This window comes from Dromaius novaehollandiae, chromosome Z (genome assembly GCF_036370855.1).
Source record: "Dromaius novaehollandiae isolate bDroNov1 chromosome Z, bDroNov1.hap1, whole genome shotgun sequence".
NCBI classification, from domain to species: domain Eukaryota; kingdom Metazoa; phylum Chordata; class Aves; order Casuariiformes; family Dromaiidae; genus Dromaius; species Dromaius novaehollandiae.
The window spans coordinates 72,475,568-72,492,940 of NC_088132.1; the positions used below are offsets into that span (position 1 = coordinate 72,475,568).

A 17,373-nucleotide genomic window follows, 5' to 3' on the forward strand; every position below is an offset into this window, starting at 1 on the left:
GTAGGTATTATGGAAAACTGGACTTCTGAAAAAGAATAGGCAAAATTAATAGCAAATAGGTTGAACTTAGAACAACAGTTTTGACTGTTTTTCTGGTCCATTACTTGAGCACTGGAATGGGTTCAGGCTAGCAAAGTAACTCTGATGGGGAAGAAAAAAGACTCGGTGATGTCCTTCTTCTCATCCTCATATATGTTGACCAGCCTCTTTGTGCCGTAATAACTGAAGAGTTACTAAGTGCCTGCAGGTTTCTCACAGTCTGTGCTATTTTTATTATGGTAGTGATGAGAAAAACCCAGAAATGTTGCAACTTCTAAATTTTGTGGTACCACCTGAACGCTGAGCCCATCTCCCAGCCAGAGAGCTAAGGAATGTGAGCAAGAGGCTGTGAAATTCCTTCTTGAAAGCTTCGAGCGATGGTAAACAGAGCCAATCTGGTGTGTGAAGTTTCTACTGAAAATGGTTGCTAACACAGTAACTGTTCTGTTGAAACACTACATTTCCTATTTTTACCTGTACAAAATTCCACTAAAGCTTAGATTTTTCTCAGTTTCCTCTAGGGGGCAATGTCATATAAATATTTTAAGCGATTTGGGGGTTATGTCAATGGGCAATCTGGCTGCCTTGTTGAGGAGTTCATAAAACGGCAGTGAAAAGTCTTTCTCTACAGGCCTTTTAGGTGTGTATGTTTGCAATATAGCTACTTTAATTGTTTCTTGGACTTATTCACACATAAATGGAGCACATAAATACTACTTGCATTCGGGGCGGATTTGTATATATTGGAATGCAAACAGAGGGAGCTGTTCAGGAAGACCTGATGCTTTTGTTATACCTGCACAACTTCTGCGACTTTGAGCTGGTACTCCTTATCCAAACTATCGCAAAAGAGTATAATCTAGTCCTTTGACAGCAAAGGAGTCACCAGTTGCTGTAGCTTGTGTCGGTAGTCAGAACTTAAGTGCAGAAGATAAATCTGAATACTGATTCAGTGATCTGTATGACCTTGGAAATGGAAGGGTTTTGTGTTACTACCTCATTTCCCTAGGAATTTGGGTATTCTCAAATTCATTATTTATACAGCTTGGTTAATGGATGTTAATAACAGCCCAATTTTGAAATTTATTGTTCATATAAACAGCTCCTAAAATTAGTACAAATCAAAGATGGCTACACTGGCCCTTAATAATTGATCTTAAGGGATATCGTCTCATTTCCCGTCTTCGCAGTGTAAAAATGATAAATACAGATAAAAGATGTTTTGTTTTTCTCAAAGCTCAGATGTATAATTTGAAGCATGCTTACATGGGCACAAACTTCTTATTTGTTGTCTCTGTCGTTATATCAGTTCCCTCCCCCCAAACCAATGACTATTAAAAGGGAAACTTGCTATTTACTTCCCAACATGAAAATGGCATTAGGGAAATCCTTTCAGAAGTTGGCTCCTTTCCCCTCTTGATGGTAACTAGTCCTCTGGAGCATCAGCATAATGGCCTTACTGGATTAACTTGCAAATCCCGCATATTTACTGAATTTGTGGGTTAAAATTCTTTGTAAAATATCCGTTCCAAAAAAGTAACTGGCGATCAGCAGTTGCCAAGTTTTCTAAATGAATAAACCTGTTTGTTTGTTTTTCCCCAAAGCAGGAAAAGCAATTAATTCAAGTAAAACACTTATTCCCCAGAGTGCCCTATTTGAAAACAAGGGCCTGTGAAAAAAAGAGCAGTAGTTGCGCTGGCTTCCAGGCCAGCAGTCATCAGGCACAGCAAGCAGGATTTGCCCTCTGCTTTGGAGGAATGGGAGTCCTAGCACAAGGTGAGGACACAGCTCTTCTGTAGCCTTTGCAAGTTAAACAGGTGAGAGCTGCTTTTTAGTTCCAGCCACTGGCTGGACAGGCCTTTTTCGTGGATTTAAACACTGTCCCAGCAGAAATGTGGTAAGAGTTTTGTAAAATTTAAGTTGCTGGCAAAGAAGGGTAGAAGCCCAATTTTTCAGAGAAGCTAGTGGCGACTAAGTATTCTTAGTTTCCCTTTTCAGGCCACGTGGATCTGATGAATTGCTCTGGGTTCAAACATGAACGCCTTGGTTTAGGGCTCATGTTTGCATCTTGCTGAGCAGCAGGCTGTAAGCTGTCTCACAGCTTAATGCTGAACCAGGGGGGATTATTCTTTGCCTTCAGCTGGAGGGAGCTACGTTTGGGGGAGTGGGGAGGTTGATTCACTCTGGGCTGTGATATCTGCGTTTGTAGCCCTGGAAATGTCACCCTTGCATAGCCGCAGGTACTGAACAGACCACCGAGGGTTCATAACTCGATCTCCTCCTGCTGCTTCTCTCTTTCTTGACTGCTGCAGAGTGGCCTAAGGAGTGGCTTTATTGCACAGAAAAACAAAGCTAGGAAACCTGCTCCTGAGATCACTGGCAATAACATAACACCATGGTCTCCAGTGGAATTACTTCCAGTTTGCCTGCATGGAAACTTAAAAGCTCTGCCTTCCAAATTTCCTCTTGCTATTCTGTATCTGACCTAATAATACAAAATACTGTCTCCTCGGTGAGTTTTTAGGTCATTGCCTGCATTCAGAAAGTAAGTGGTATGTACAGCAGAGCAGAAAATTATTTAGTAAACTATTCAATTTCATCGGGATGGACTGTGGTTAAGATAAATCGGATTTCAATAATTCACCAGTTATGCTGTGGAGAAAGAACTAATAATAGTAAAAAAGTGTATGAATGCCAAATGGCTCAGAAGTTAATGGCTAGTGTGTGAAATTCAAAGTCAACAAGGGTTTACTGCAGGACTTCGCTTATAAATGGACTATGTTTTAAACAGTGTATGAGAGTCAGAATCTTAGCGCATTATTAAAATCATTTTGCGACTCATGCTTTCTCTAGTGACACAGGAATCAAAACATAATCTGGGGAAATGAATTTAAGGGGAATCATCTGGTAGAAGAGATTTTGGGCAAGTTAGTACAGAAATAAGCATCTGTCTTGAGAGGTGGACTTCAGAAGAGTTTGGAAAACAACAAAACAGGTAAAAAGACAAAATGGTAGAAAAAACTTTCTGGCAGAAGAAGGGCTTAGAATAGTTGGTATCCAATGAACTTTTGAGGACTGGGAAGGCAGATTCATTAATTCTTGCTGGCTGAATGGTGATCAAGTGTTTTGACTAATATGTAATTAAATTAGACAAATATCTGTTAAAACTGTTCAGCCAGCTCTAATAACCAAGGAAACTAATCCTGAATCCAGGTGTCAGCTCTCATATTCTACTCCCTGCGTTTTTTCCAGACCTGAGGATATTCTCTCACTTAATGATGGTATGAAAAATAGTATTAAAGACTATGAGGAGGCATATTCTTCCTTGTTTATGCAATCCTCAACCTACACAGAGGACACTTGGGATCCATTGGCCGTATACTATATCTGAGGAGTCATGCTACTCTTGGTGAAACTAAGAACTCCTTTGCAAGATGTCATATACCTTGTCATATACCAAGCCATATGCTGGTGCAGCTTAGGGAAGAATCCAGCATGTACCCAATATAAATAGCTTAAATTCTATTTAAACTTCTGCCTCATGCATATTAGTGACACTTGCTATTTGCTTATAGTCCGTGCTGCTCTCTGCAGCAAGCCAGTGCTCGCTGCCTCTGTTGCATGCCAGGGGCACTGCTGAATGTGTTGAACTCACAGTTCATTTTCTCCTCTGGACACTTATTTTAAATCATTTATTTGTAATTTATTTTTACATAAGCCTTATATGACTTACAGCTAGGTATCAAGCTCCTGTCAAGGTCTTACAGCCTGATGGGTATCACGTGTGAATTTAAGAAATGTTGGGTCCTGGTCAAGTCTTTTCTCCTCCCTGCGACCAAGTCACATCACCCGTGACAGGGAGGTGATGACAGCAACTTGTTTTGTCCAGGTGCTGGGAGCTCTCTGGAGGAAATGCTGCTATTACTGTGGAGTGTTTCTTTCCAGGTACCTGCTTTTCTGCTGGAGGATTATAAAGTAAGAGCAGTTTCATAAGACCTAAAATTCTTTCAAAATGTCTGCTTCTGCAGATGTGCGTTTTTAGCAATACAAGTAAGCCCTGCCATATGAGATACCTTCCTGGTTATGAATTTAGCCACTGTCCAGTCTTCCCATGTGCCTCTAAGAGGTGTCGGTGTAAACAAGTGAGAAGACTTATTTACCTGTAGGGTATTGCTGGAATAGTTACAGAATGGAAAAACTGAATTCTGTTTTTCCAAGGCCCTGAGGCCAAAACACTGTCTTGCTCTGTTCCTAGTGCAAGCTTTGAGAAAAAACTTTTGTTTTTGTCATGGTGTTCCAGCCAACATGCAGCTGAAGTTTGATTTCCAGATATGGTATTTGGGTTTTTTTGTGAGGTAGGAAGGTTCAAAGCCAAGCCTTCTGGAGCTGCCAGTTCTTGGGTTGGAGCGATTGCTCCCTGACAAGAAAAGTACACGCAATTTTGTAAAACTTTGCATATTATACCATCACCTGCTTATCTTTCAGAGCTGAAGCAGAGCAAAAGTCAAGCAGTGAGGCCCTGCATGTGGAATGTGTGTCTTTTGGGGGAAAAAGAGCCCCCAGGACTCTGAGAAAATGTATTTGTGGCAATGAAATGGTATCCTGTTCAATATAACTAGTTTTTGGTGAGTATTCTTTTGCAAGTCTGAACAGGCTCCTTGGACAGCAACTGAACTGAGGAGAAAACAGTATCAGTATCAAGATAAGCATGCAAGAAAAAGAAAAACAGGATTAAATATAACCATGTAATTATTGCCATAGCTGCATGCTTACATAGTAGGAACAGTCTGGTAAGGTTGGACATGTCTCCACCACCCCAGCCCCAGATCCTCTCCTCCATGGGGAGTGACGTTGGGCATCCTGGGGTGGCCTGCTGGGGGCGAACCTGCGGGGCTCGCCTGGACCCTCGGGAATTTTGAGGTTCAGGGTGTTTGTGCTGCTGCCGCCGTTCTCATCCGATGGCTTCTTTTTCTGGGGTTTGCCAGACGTCTCTTTCGAGGACTAGGTTCGTGCACGGAACGTGACAAAAAAAGTGACTGTGAGGTAAGGCTGAGGGGTTAAGATCGCAGAGACATCTTACTGCCTGCTTTTTCTCTGGCATTCATCAAAGAAACCTGAAGATCGTGTCCTGGAGAAATGGGTTCATCTGCCTGATTGAATACTTAAATTTTAAACTTACTGTCACTCTTATTTTCCCTAGGTCAGCTACACATTGGAACTCTTAACCTTTAGATTATGCCAATTGGTCAAAATGCTCCTGTATAATACTGAGGCCTGATTTTTTTTTTCTTTTCCTTTTCTTTCAATTGATGGCAAAAACCGTTCCTGAGCCTCAATAACGTCTGTACTAAACGAAAGCCTGAAATAGAGGAAGAGCATCTGTTGTTCATAATGCCCGTTTTATTTGGGTACAGTCAAATGACAGATTATTTTTGACCCCCTAGAAAATTAGTTTACATTATTTTTCAGACATGTTAAACAATCATTGAGGGGAAGAATCCCCAATACTAGTGGATATAGGAGTGGTTTCTGATTTTTCACATATAAATATTATGCTAGGGTAATTCAATTAACTAAAAAGAGTAACTCTTCGTTTATGACTATGTAGAAGGAGAATTGGAACTGCAGTATATGTTCTTAAATGCAGTAAGCTGCCATAGATTGGTCCATAAGAAAACACCACAGCTCCAAAAAATTAGCATGAAGTTATGGACCAGTCATAAATCTCAGATCCCACAAGATACAGGGATATTCTAGGGTAAATGCAAAACAGGTCAGAAATGCAAGAAAGATCCTGCCCATGGAGTGCCTTAAGCGTCATGCCCAAGATCCTGCAATCAGTACCAGGTGCCACTGACACATGAGGTGGAGACTGTTACAAAGACGTGCTGGACCTGTCCAACCCAAGCAAGAAGTCTTGCAGATTAAATTTGTATTAGTTGGAGCCTGCAGATTGCTTTAGCAAGCAAAACTGAGCCTGGGTGTTAAGATGATCTGGATCAAGAAATCCAAATTAGGTTTCATACTTAAAGAGAAATGAACACATTTTGGCAGTGGCTTTTGTAATGGTTTTAGAAAGAAAATATTTGGAAATAGATTCAGTATGTTTCTGGATATTATATCCAGTCTGTGAAATAAAACTGCTCTTTCTGACTGCAGAGAATGGTCAGAGGATTCCTGGAACAAAATCTCTCCTAAATCTGATGTATGTTTTAAGGAAGACTCTTGAAACATTAATAAGTGATGGGAGTATGGCACACTTTGACATTCACTGGGTAGTCAACAGAGATAAAAGGCAGGATGCCTGGTGATGTTTAAAAAGCAAACAAGATTTGGGCTTCTACTTTGACTATCATAAGGTATGGAGCACGTTTTATTGCATTAATGGAAGCTATTCTAGCATCAAATGAAAAATGATGTTTGTGTGGAACAAACTCTGCAGTCCTGGTTTAGGACACTGGGGAGAGTAATATAAAATGACTTCAGGTTGGAGCATGAGTTGCTGGAGGGGGCAGCCGCTGCTGTCACCTACATTATTCCGGTAGCTTAAGAGAAAAATGTTACCTTGGTATTTCCTAGTGAGCAGCCATGTGGGCAGCATATTTCCTAGGGGTAAAGTTAACCCCTGAACAGAGAGCTCATGCACCCCTCTCTGCAGTTCAAGCCCCCCGGGTTGGATGCTGGGAGGGAAAGTGGTACGTAACCATCGTGCTAGCAGCTCGCAGAGGGGTAAAGCGCACCGCTCCTCGGGCCGCTCTGAAGGTGCAGCATGCCAGAGCTTGCATGGCTTCCAGCAGAGGTGGACGTGAGCGTGCACGTGCTGGAGATGCCATCCTGGAGCAGATGGCCTGCGGTGGTCTCCTTCCCCCGGCTCACGGCACTGCTCCACGCCTGGGACCGAGAGTGAAGTCCTGCGGATTCACCATCTTCCTCTGCAAAACGGTGATGGGGCGGTCGAGCTGTTGGCCAAATTGACCTTGCCTGGTAGGTGTGCATTTGGTAATCCTCCTCCTGAGCTGCACACGGGGCATGGGGAGCAACAGGCAAGAGGTGCTGGGTGCAGAGCCCTCACAACCCGCCGCAGCGCCGTGCTGTCTCTAGCTAGCGGCTGGCATTTTTTAAGTGCATTTTTCAAATATCTGGTGACCCTTCAGGTTTCTAATGAGATGCACATCGCGTACTGTGCATGGAGAGTCTTGTTGCTGAAAGATTCAGATCGCTGTTTGCGTGCAGCGAAACAAACCTCTTTGGTATCCGCGTTCCCTTAGGCTGCTGAGCTCCTCGTGTAACATTTTACACCCAACGGAGCTTAGCACAGTTAAAAATAGTTTTATTGTCAAAATATTTCTTGGGAGTAAAAATGACCATAGGATACTTGCTGAGATGCTAACCTTTGGACCAGACAGGGGAAGAAAAAAATTGGAATACAGTCTTCGACCCTACAAAAAAGTTTGCCTTTAGTTGCACAACCCTGGAGGAAGGTTAAGAACTGAGAAAACTGGCTTCAGCCTGAGGAGGGAGAAGAATGGAATTTAAATAGAGATATAAGGGTGAGTACTTATTTTAACATATTATATCTTTGTAAAGTATTTCTTTTTTTGGTGCATGAAAGATTATTAGGGAGAAAATGCCTGGCTCTGCGTACTGGATTGAGGTCTTGCTGAAAATCTTCTTTGAATTTGAGGGAGGGTAAAAACTGGCCTTTCACTTTTCTTGTGTTTAAAGGATAACTTCAATTCTCAATCTGGCCTCCAAGTTATCATTTCTAAAAACAAGCTTAGATAAGTGTTTCCACCCAGAAAAAAACAAAAAAACCCTCAGTGATAACATTGTTTGAGCAAATGCATGTTCCAGTGTAGAGTCTCAAACCTGGCCCATGCACAATTAAAAAGTTAATGTATTAAGTGAATAGAAATTAAAAGAGGATACTACTGAGAGAAATGGAAACAATAAATAAGGATTGAGAGATGAAGGATAGCTCAACAATTTTTTTCATTTTAATAAGCGTAGCTGGTGTTAAATGTAGTAGGTAGGCAAATTGTTTTAAGACTGTGTGATTTCTAAGTGATTAATATCAGTATCAGTAGACTTACTTAACTGTTTTCTGCCCTCTGATGTTTAGTTACCGCTTTGTGTATTTTGAATTTAAATACAGCATGCTTAATGCTATGTGAATCTACTCTGTTGTACGCTAATTGATAAGGTATTATTCCATTGTAAAGCTCATACCTGAATTTGAGAACTGTCCGGATGAGAGGACTTTATCCCCTACAGATTTATAGTGACCTCTAAATAAATTCTATGAGGTTATAAAGAAAGTTCATAAAAAAAATGAGTTCAGAGCACTAAACGTGGATATGTTGCACCAGGGTTCAGTGTTTGATGGAACATTCTCTAAAAGTGGGAATCTTTTTGCATGTAGAATTGATACTTTTTTTTTTTAAATGATGAGTCTTTAAATAAACTGCAAATGCATAAAATCAGCTGTAATATGGCTGCTCACCAAGCATACGCTACCCCGTAAACGTTTCAGAGACAGCTTTGTGCCCGTCGAGCTCAGCCTGTGGTCGATGGAGCGCATTTGGAAAAGGTGCTCCAGAAAGGCGCGTGGGGAGCCCTGGGAGAGGGTTATGAGCACAGGCAGCCTTGCCTCGCCCTCCGGAGAAACCCCCAAGCGCACGCACACAGTCCAGCGGTGAGACTTTCTTAAAATTCCTCTTTTGAAGGCTAGCGAGCTGTCATATTTTGAATATCAATTAGCCTTAACATAGCCAGTTACAATGTAAGCTTTCTGGAACAAGGACTATATGTTTTTATTTTTCCATACAAATAACCAACTGTATTTTGAGTGCTATAAAGATAATAAATGTGGATAAACGAAAATATTAAGAAAACTGAGAGGTTAAATTTCCTAACAGCTAGCAATACTGTTACTTGTGCTTTGCATTTCATATTTTGCCCAAGAAACCCTCTTTTTCTATACTAGGCTATAAGCTGAGATGTTTTCTCCTACGTAACTAAGGAACACAACTGAAGGACATACTAGCATGAGTGCAAAAGGCTTCAGATCATCAAATGACTCAAAACCAACGCATTTACTACTAATTGTATGGTGGGAGGAATAAGTGAGTGTTTGCAAACAATTTTAGTACAGCTCTTTCAAGGGCCTGTTGGCTTTCAATTTTCATATAAAAACCCACTAAAGATTAAGGTCTCGGGTGCTTGCAACGAGATCCGGAATTTTTTGGTCGTTGGCATTGTGGTGAGCACCCCATGAACTTGTGGCTGGTTTATAGTCAGCGTGAAAGGAGGAGGGTGTCACTCCTGGATGAGCCCTGGGTGGCTCTGTGGGGTGCCGACTGTGGGCTGCGGTGTCCAGGGCCATTTATAGTAGTTGTGTGTTAGAGCTATTAAACTTATCTTTTTTTTTTTTTTAAACATGATTTTTGTCGTTCTTGCGTGCAGAAGAAATGGTAAGGGAAAGGTTTTCTCTGCAGTGTTTGTCACATAATATAATAATGCATGGTACAGAAAGGGGGCTTTTTGAAGGTGGTGTTTACGGAGACTTAGGGAACTCAAGGCCTGAACGTACTGGATCGATCTAGCAAACTGTGAAGAGATCCACGTGGAGGTCGGTGAAGTGATATCTGTATTTACACTGGCATAGCTGGGAGCACAACGTGGCCTTTGCAGTCTTTGGCTCTGCCTTTGCTTGCTGGACTTCTATTCAGTTTTAACCCTCTTTTGTGTCATTTTTGTGGTTTCTGGCCAAGTTCTGAAGTTTGTTGTTTTCTTTTAGGAAAAAAAAATGGAACATCATGTTGTTCTGCATATATGTGGTCCTGGATGTAGATGCTCATTGTGTTCTCAAAGGAATTTAATTTAAATCTATATATTTTGCTACCCATTGGATCCACCGCAGTCTTGGATCCCATGAACATGTACTGTGTAATTGACATTATCTGTGTGTTGTATTTCAAGGGTGTGGGACATCTGGTGCCTAGGATACATCAGTGTTAGGAAAATATAAATATCTGTGTCTATTAAAGAAAAAATGTTTCTAGTGCTTCAACTTCCAAAGGTAATGCTTGAGGTATGAATTGAATGTTGCACAATGTTAGACACTCGAGAACAGACTTAGCACTATGAAGTGTCCTTAATATTAGAAGTTCATACTTCAAGGAAGCAACTAACGCGTTACTAGAGCAGGTTTCAGTGACGTTTTTAGTTTGTATAAGTGTATATCTAAGATGACTTGTGTCGTCTTTTGAATGTGCATCAGGAACTTGCATATACAAAGACAATGACAAACAAAATGCCAAAAATAGTAGTCCCGAAATGCCACGTGTCATTTTCCCTGTGAAGTGACACGGAGTTCAATTGCAACTTCATTAGCTAGGTACCAAACTGACCCTTCTGCAGGCTGCTTTTCACTGCACTGGGAAAGGGCTTCATCAGTTCAGTTTCCATCCTTAATTTTGTAGTCCTGAAATTGAAGCTGCCCTATTCTGTGGGGCAGTAGGAGGTCTGCTCTTCAAAGTAGCTTTTTCTTGTTGCTTGCATATGTATGAAGCCATTTTTCTTTTGGATAGACTTGCTGTATGTGTTTGTAAATCAGTGCTTTTATCTGTACTAAAACATATGACTCAAATACTGTTTCGGCTTACACCACAACAGATTACTTTGACATGCATACCTGCATGTGCGTGCCTAAAATATCTAAATGCTATCGGTACTCTCTACAATGAGAGCTGAGGAGATTTAGGGCCAAATCCCACAAAATTTCAGTGCCATGTAGGCTCCTAAATAGGCCTACAAAAGCTCTGTGCAGCTGTCACCTAATTCTGAGGTGTCTTAGACGTTAGTGGTACCCAAAAGCTTGTTTCCGTGCTTGTCCAGAGCACTTTGCTCTTGTGTGGGACTGAGCAACTTGTCTGTGCTCGACCCCCTGGGAATCCCCAGGGTGTTTCCCCCCCTGCCCTGCCTGGGCGCTCTGCATGGTCAGAAGTCTCCTCTTCCGTACACGTTAGTGGACCATGTATTGTGGCTAGCAGCAGCATCTGCTTAGATTTTACTAGCAGAGATGACGATGGCAGCGCCTTCCCTTGCACCCTAAGCGGATAAAGTCAGAGACTTCAGAGAAACGGGGAAGACCCTGGTTCATTTCCTTCCTCCGCTCGAATGGATTCAGACTTCGTGTCCTCTTTTCCCACCCAAGAGTGAGAGCAGCCCCCAGCAGCTGTGCAGAGCGTCCCTGGAGGTACGTCCACCTCTCATTGTGCCTCCCAGAGAGAGGGCGTACAGGGTTTAAACAGGTAGCTAGGATGTATTTTGTGAAAAAACAGTCTATGGACCTTTTCGGTCTTCGTATCTCTCCTAGATTGAACAGGATAATCCATGTTGTCTCTTTTCTGTGTATGACTCTGTAGACCAGTTGCTTAGGGGGACAAAAGGAGATGTTCCAGGGTGTGATTCCTGCTCCAAAACGCTGTAATGTTATTACATTAAGCAGTTACTGGAGACAGCACAGAAATGGTTTTTGGAGTAGGGTACTCACAACTCAGGACAACTTATTCTCCCACATGCATGTCCTGAATCTTGGATCGTTCAGTGGAGGGATGCAGCCACCACCCCTCTGACTGTGGCTAAAACCATAATCTTTTCTCTGCCGTTTAAATAAAGGGGCTTGTGAGTTTTTTCTCAGGAGATGTCAGGCTGTGAATTGTGGAGGGCAGGGAGGCATTTCCTGGTTAGCGGTAGTGAGCCCCAGAAAGGGGCACGTCCCAGTGATTGAAAGCTTCCCTTTTGGTATGTTCACTAGTGGTGTGTTGAGTTTCGGGCATCTAATTAGCTACATCTGCTGCCTGGGAGCTGAGGCACTGACACCAGGCCTATGGATTTTGCTCCCAGGAGCCAAACTAAGAGGTCTAAACTCCTTAAAGGCTGAAAAATTGGGCTGAAAATCCTGAAAAACAAGAGGGACTCTCTTTTTCTGCTTTGAGTAGTAGGATATGTGAGAGCCAGGACACTCATGAGCAAAGCGAAGTTGTTAAAAGACTGCTTGAATTCAGCATGGGAGTCAGCAGACGGGTTTCATCCTCAGCCATCTCCATTCCGGGCTGACCTGCTCACTGGTCGGGCAACTCTCGTAATTCTTGTTTCACATTTACAGCGGTGGGTTTGTGCCTGGTGTACGGCCAGAACTTCTGTCTCAAAATATGAGTGCGACCACAGTTGTGTGTGTTAGACTAGAAGCAAAAACCCCAGTAGTTGGGAGGAGCTGCCCGCAGTTGGACCCTCTGGGAACCACCGCACATGAAGGACGGCCACGAGATGCTAAATGTCAGCCTGTGATAAAGGCACTGGCTCTGACACATCAGGCCCTGCTCCAGGGAAGAAAACAGCCCCTGGGCGCTGTGTGGAAACAGCAGTGGGGATTTTAACTTCTTTGGAGGCCCTGAGTGGAAACATTTTCCAAGGGGGGAAAGTATGCAAGGCGGCTTTGACGAGGAGTGTGGTTTGGATGGGGCAAGTGCCTAGAAGTGAAAAATACAGTGTCCAGCCCCGGCTGCGCTGGGAAGCGACCTGCTCGCGCTGCTTCGAGGCAGCGCTTTAGGGCGGCCCGGCTCTTCCCGGGGCAGGGCGAGGCGGGGAGGGCTGGTGCCCCCCGCTGCGGGGCGGAGGGGGGCCCGGCGGGACCCCAGGGCGGGTGCCGGGGCGGCGCAGTGCGGGCGGCCCGTCGGGGGTCGCCGGGCGCGGGGCCGGGCGCGGGGCGGGGCGCGGGCTGTGCGCGGCCCCGCAGCAGCGCGGCCGCCTGCAGACGCGCCCCTCGCCCGGGAGGCGGCGGCGGCGGCGCCGAAAGTGCCTCCCCGTCGGCAGCGGCAGCCAGCGCCGCCGGCGCGCAGCGGCTCCGCGGCTCGGGCGCCGGCAGGTGATTAAGCTAATTACGAGCCTGCGGGGAGCGCCGAGCCGCGCGGGCGGGGACTGCGGCCGGCTGCTGCGAGGACGCGGAGCGCCGCGGAGGGAAGCGGCGCCCGGGAGCGGAGAGGTGCGCGGGGCTCCGCGGGCGCGAGGGGCGCGGGGCGGCGGGCGCGGGGCAGCGGGCGGCGCCGGCGGAGGCTCCGCGGCCGCGGGGGGCGGCGCGGGGTGCGGGTAGAGGCGCCCGCGCGGGAGGCTCCGCGCTGGGCGCAAACTTTAGGCGCGGGCTGGCGGGAGGTCGCGGTTTCCCCCGGGGACGGGACGCTGCCCCAAGCCGCTGGACAGCTCGCTCGGAGAAATCCTTTGCGGCTCCAGTCACCAAACCTTGTCCGGCAGGACACGAATATCAGGTTTTTAAAATGAAAGCGTTGCTGAAAGCCTTGCAGAGGAGCTTCGCTTGGCAAGCTCGCGCACTGAAGGCTTTTAATAAGGAAAATGTATTATCTTCCAACTGGATGCAAAAAATAGAGCTGAATTATCACTTCCGAAATCTATCGTGATTTCTGGCTTTCAGTTAGGAGAGCTTTCGGTGGCGTTCAAGTGCCACAGCCATCATGTTCTTTAAATATCTCCTAATCCCCAAACAAAAGTCTGTTGGTGCTTAGTGGCTTTTGAACATGTACGGCATAAGCGTACTTAATTCGCATTTCATATTTATTTTATGTTGATACAAATTCAATGCTGCTGCTCAGCCTTGCGTTTTGGCAGGGTCCTTGCTTGCAGCGGAACTGGGGGGACCTTCTGAGTGAAGCTAACAAGTAAAATATGCTTTGAAATGGAGTGCAGATGGGAAGCATCTCGGTGTTGTGTTGCACAACAGCGCGCGCTCTGTGTGTGCCAGTCGGCTCACAGAATGCTAGGTATTATGAATGTGTCTGCAATCTGAACTAGACCATGCACCGTTCAGGAGAAGTTGTGTAAATATCATGCATTAATACCCCGAACAGCAGCAGTTCTGATGAGAAAGGTTAATTCATCCCTCTCCTGACAGCACTTCTGATGCCTGACATCTCCAGGCAGCATGTCTGTTAGAAATGCGCGCGTGTCCTAGAAGTAAGTTTTTAATTCCAAACTACCTTCCGATCGAATAAGATCAGTAACTGGTGTTTGCCTGGCTAGGGTGGATGGTGTCTAACTTTCTAGAGCTGTTTCATGAGAAATGTACTAGTCTCTTACATGCTAAAGCATCATCACAGATTTCCATTTCATGTTGACTGGTAGGGAGCACCCGTCACAGCAGAAACTGGGGTTCTCTGTGTTGCCTTTACCTCCCCCCATCTCATCCTTTCTTCACAGTAGGGTATTTCTCTTTGGCTCCATCTCCTGGCTCAAAATAGGGATTCCTCACTCTGGAGAGATGGGAACATCTGGGTGGTTTTGGTCAGGCATGGGTAAGAAAGGTGATGAAGATATTTCTTGTCAGACTTGAATTGTAATCTTGGGACCTATTACAGCAAAACGCCTCTAATGTCCAGCTGAAGTGGCAAATAGGTATTCAGTATTTCATAGGAAGAGAGCATTAGTCTCTTATGTTACTTTTTCTTATGTCTTGGAAAGATTTGTGACATTGTGCCTAAAAACTATCATGGTATTTAGAAATCATTATTTAGTATTTCATTCTCACATGGATCTGCTGGAAGGGTTAGTCATCTTGCCTGATATATCTCTGCATGATCCTTCGGCAGAAATGTGTTAATGATATATCCTTTATGTCATGATTTTCCTGCATGGTCAGGAAAGTGTGTTGCCTGAAAATTATTAATCCACTTAAAATAGAAAACGTGTGGCAGTGTGGATGGATCTTGCTGTGATTTAGCAAATGCATGACTACGCATGGACTTTGAGCAGAGGGAATCCTGTTCTTTCGGCAGCACAGTGAGACGGCAGGATCTCTCCTTTGTCGAGGATGTAATGTATGCCCTGTCTTCAGTGGAGAACTGTTTTCTTCATGTGCCAAAGACAGCAGGAGAAGATCGTTAGCCAGACTGTAGAACTAGGGTACCCATCCTCCTCGTGGCAGCTGGTGACCTCTGCACCGAGCCACCATACCCTAAAGTGAAATGGGAAGGTGGCAGAGACGTAAGGGCATCCGTCCTTAAGATGTTATCGTGTGGAGCAGAGCAACTTCTTGAAGCATGCAGGTATGTGAAATGGCGTAGATCCCACTGCTTTTTTTTCTATATATGTATTCTGTAAATTCCAGAAAACACCAGATAGACCTGCGTATGTCGCTGCCATTTAGTGCTTCATTATTTTTTTTAAGTACGATAAAGTATGATCATGTGGGCTTAGGGTAAGAGCTGACAAAGGCAGCATGATCTGATGCAGGTAGTGCCCATTTTCTTATTTGTGTGGTGCAATCCCTTTCTTTCAGTCTCAAGGAACTGAAATGCAATGGATATTTTCCTGTCAAGCGATGGGTCTGGAGTGCGTTTGTAGCGGGTATAGCTCTTCCTATGGACGCTAGGTGTTTCTGCCCTTGTGCAGAGTATCCCCTGCGTGCGTGCGGAGAATTTCATCCGTACACATGGATGAAGTCCCTGGGAAAGAGAATGGCCTTTGGTTGGCTGCGCTGGCCCGAGCGATCCCTCCGGTCATTTGGAGCCTCTCCCTTGAGGCTGAGTGGTAGCATGTCTCTTGGAGCGTGTTAAGTCCACGAAGTCTGCTGCAGAGGGGAAAAAAGACACATCTCAGCAGACTTGTTCTCTATATCTTCTGAAGTCTGCTTCTAACTTTTTAGTGTTTTTTGTGCCTGCTGTGACCACAGAACCACCACCAGCCCTAGAAGGCTGAGCTGAATTATTTTCTGACTTACCGTACCACCAAGGGAAACATCAGCTACAGTAGCTTCCACCTGCAGAACTTCTGTGCGCAGCATGTCTTGTTCCTATGTTATTTCCTTAATGAAACTGCTCGTTTGGTGAAGAGTTCTTGGCTGGTTAAGATTCCTAAACCACCCCCCCCCGACCCCTTCTAGCCCTGGGATACAACGGTCAAGGTGTGTTCTGTATAAGTAAGACTAAGGTCCACAGTGATCACAGAGAACTTTAAGCTGCAGCTGTTTAACATGTGTGGGTAGAGACAGATGCTTTTGTGGTTACTGTATGTTCACCAAGGACGGCATAAAGGCACCTGTCCTTGAAGAATACTTCAAAAGATTTAAATGGGGAGGTGTCCACAGCCAGCCTCATGAAAATGCTGGTTGCAAGGGCCTTAGTGAAGTTTGAGTCATCTGAATATGCCCTGAGTTCACACCCTCGCTCACTCACATACTTGCACTTCGGTTCACTCTGTAGGTTGAGGCAGGCACATTTCTTTGGCATCTTGTCACTTTTCTTCTTTCCTATCCTTTGTTCTCCTCCAGACCTCACATCGTGGTAGTTGTCCCTCTGGCTGAGAGGTTCGTTTTGCAGTGAAGCCTGCATTACCTGAGAGGTGATGCACAACCTGTGGAGCAGGATTCGGTACCTCTGCTCTGCCTGACTGATGGGAAATATCTTTGCTTGTCGTTGGAATGCCGTTAGTTCTGGAGTAAATGTGCTGAATGTTTAGCTAGGCTAAAGACTTGTAACAGCTTGAGACTGCTAATGAGGAATAATATATTCAGTTAAAATACACAGTGGAATTCCATTATCGTAGGCCACGATGTAATAACTAGGCTAGGGCTTAACCCAAGATGCAGGGAAAATGTTCCCGCTTCTGCAGGGAGCTTTGTGAATGTTGATAGTGGTCAGTGACTGAAGTCGCTTGTCATTTGAGCCAAAAGCTGGCACAGGTAATGGTCCATTTTCCGGAGTTGTAGTAGAACTGGGATATGTGGAAACACTACTGCTTCTGGATCCATCCTCAGTCTATCTGGAGTCACAGAGATGCATCTCCAGGCCGCCTGGTTGTGGAAATGTGGTAGCACACTGGGTTTTCTCAGTATAGAGCCAGCTCAGGTCAAGTAGGTCCTTAAAGTGCAAATTCAATGCTAGGAGAATGCCGCTGTCCTGCACCTAGACCTGCGCTGGAAGCAGCATGGCTGTGTTTGCTTCGCACTGCATTGGAGTGAGCAGGCTCAGGCATGTCTGGTTTGGGGCATGTCATGCCTGTGGCTTATTTTAACAGCTCATACACTACCCTCCTCTTGATAACGGGAGATGGGCTAAATCTAATGTTGCCAGTCTGGAGCACAGATTAAATGACACTGCCAGGGGAAGGCTGTTTGCATAGTTGCTAGTGTTGCTTTCTTGAGGTTGGGGTTGGCATTGGCATAGTTCACTTAACTTGTCCTACAGCATCTCAAGTGCTTCCCAAAATATGGAGAAACTCTTGGCTCCAGATGAGTTCTGCTGGAACCGAAGATTTGCAGTA

General features: G+C 44.8%; 1 protein-coding gene across 5 annotated transcripts in view; it reads left to right on the forward strand.

Moving 5' to 3' along the window:
• LOC135325049 (PDZ domain-containing protein 2-like) overlaps positions 1–17,373 on the forward strand; it is a 210,741-nt gene that overhangs the window by 76,454 nt on the left and 116,914 nt on the right. The window contains exon 1 of one of the 5 annotated variants that reach the window (XM_064502475.1): positions 12,897–13,087. The exons of the other annotated variants lie outside the window; for them this stretch is intronic. The gene's annotated coding sequence lies outside the window, so the exon portion shown is untranslated. Of the gene's footprint in view, positions 1–12,896; positions 13,088–17,373 lie in introns of those variants that run through there. 5 annotated transcript variants of the gene reach the window in all.